Below are 2419 nucleotides of genomic sequence, written 5' to 3'. Positions count from 1 at the left end.
GGCGTTATTGAATGTGTTGAATTTAAAATGAGCAGTGGACAATGGCGTTCCTCCAAGTAGCACTTTAAAAAGAAAACCGTTCAGCTGTACATGTAGAATGCTTTGGGTTATCCTCCCTAAACGGATAAACGGATGGATGGATGGATGGATGGATGGATGGATGGATGGATGGATGGATGGATGGATGGATGGATGGATGTAAGGAATCTGTCCAAGGGATATCAGGTTTCAACCACATATATTCCAAATCGTACTCCAAATCTAAGCTTAAACAAATTGCCCATATAAAAAGTTGCTGAATTCACTAAGCCTGAATATGTGGCTTAGTGCCTTTTGTTTAGTGGCATTAACTCGCCTCTCTATGCGAATTGTAATGAAACCAACATTCCCAAATACCCCCCTYGAATATTTTAGTTAGCACTTCAAAAAGGGGCCAGGTTTTATTGCTGTTAATTGGCTAAGATTCGCTTTTAAAAATGGAATCGTGATATTGATTGGGCTTTTATTCCTGGTTCTCTTTTCTCAGCGAGGCGAGCGGGAGCGGGGATGTGGGCTCGTTACCACGTGAATAATCCCCAGATGCATTGCAAATGCTCACAGCCCTGAAAAAGAATATTTTACTCATTGCATTAACGTAAAAGACATAGAAAAGGTTGAGAATCTGCAAAAATTGTTGTCCTGCCCAAGTACCTCGACGGTGCAGAAATAAAAGGGACAAAGGGAACTAAACTACAAAACCAGGCAGTGAGCAAATCTCCACATCTCCTAGTCTGGCAATGTTAGTTTTCATCTGGACACCAGGCTTCAAGGACGGAGGCCAGAACTGAGCCTAGGAAATAGCAATACCAAATAAAAGCCACAACAGCCAGGTAATTTTGTGTGTGTGTATGTGTGCACGTGTGTGCGTTTTACCCAGCCTTCTTCCTCCCCGACCTAAAGCGAAATCCAGTGGCTGACAAGAAATACTGGAGAGAAAAGCAACGCTTGCCCCGTGCCGGAGTGCCCACTTTGTGCCTTGACTAAACCAAACATCACATCTTTTCCTTGCCACATGCCATCAGCAGAAGACACGACCAGTTTGCAATCAAAGTGCTCCAAATCCCAAATTTCGTACCTTTTTTCTTTTTTAAAAAAAYATTATTTACATCTCCCTCTCACGCGTTTTCTGATGGAAACCGCAGCACCGAATAAGCGCTGTGGTTTCAGCGGGGAAGCAGGGCTGCCGCACGGACTGCCCAGCTCTGCTGCCCATCGCCCCCTGCCCTGCCCGCGGCCGCCAGCGAGCAGCAGCGCGGAGCCCCGTCCTCGGCAACTGCGGCTACGACTGTACAAAGTAAAACTCTACCTGGCACGGACGGTGGATCTCTCCTTCTATATGGCGGGCGCCACCGCTTCTCTTTGGGGCTGTGACCGGTTGCAGAGAGTGTCCGAAACGGGGCTACACCGCGCTGGCAATTTAAGAAATAGGATTCAAGAAAGAGCTGTGATAAAACGTGAAAGTCTCTGGCATTCGACTGTTTTTGTTTGTTTGTTCTTTTTTTGTTGTTGTTTCTTACCTCTGCCCGGCCAACCCTACCCCCGCCCCCACCTCTCACCTCCTCCTGCGTGGCCCAGGAGAGAGGAGAGGAAAGTTTGGGAAGTGGCGGACAAAGGGAGCGGGGATGGCTCAGCCCGAGCAGGCCGGCCGCGCTCGAGTTCCCGGCCGTGGGAAGCCGGCTCCCCTGCTGCCTGTGCCAGCGGAAGGAGGCACGCTTGGGATAAGACAGAAGCGCATTATCCGCCTCTGGAAGCCGGCAGGCCGCGGCAGTGCCCTCGGCCCGCCCGCCGCTGCCGCCGGCCCCGCCAGCCCCGGCTCGGCCCCTCCGGGGGCAACAAGTGGCCAAAGGCAGCGGCCACAGAACCCCCCGCACCCCGCAGCACCCCGCGTCCTCGGGAGGGAAGGGAGGGAACTGGGAACCAGCTTCTCACCCCGCATTCCCGTCCCCCTCGAAGGACGCACGGGCATTCATTGCGTTAAAGCTATCGTACTTTCTCTCTCTATATACATCCCTATAAAAATATTCATGCGTTTTATATATAATATATAGTTATATAYTAATGCATTATTTATCGTATTCGGTTGGCTACGATGATACCTTCTACTGCATGAATTATTTAAAAAACATCTTGTGTTACAAAAATAAATCCAAGACTCAAGCGGAACTTCAGTGTCCATATGTCAAAAATTTATTTATCTCAAACTGTGCATAATGGAGTAAAAACTTAACTTGAATATGTACCTGTTATAAGGATGGTATTAGTTCAAATATATACATGGACTGTCGGCAGACTGATTTCAAATAATACAGAGCCGAATCTTTAAAATACAACTACGGAAAATGAGGAGAAAAAAAAAAAGAACTTAAAATATCATCACAAT

The sequence above is a fragment of the Malurus melanocephalus genome, unplaced genomic scaffold (assembly GCF_030028575.1).
Source record: "Malurus melanocephalus ecotype Western Australia unplaced genomic scaffold, MMel_1.1 scaffold_75, whole genome shotgun sequence".
Lineage (NCBI taxonomy): Eukaryota > Metazoa > Chordata > Aves > Passeriformes > Maluridae > Malurus > Malurus melanocephalus.
This window is presented reverse-complemented; position numbering follows the sequence as displayed.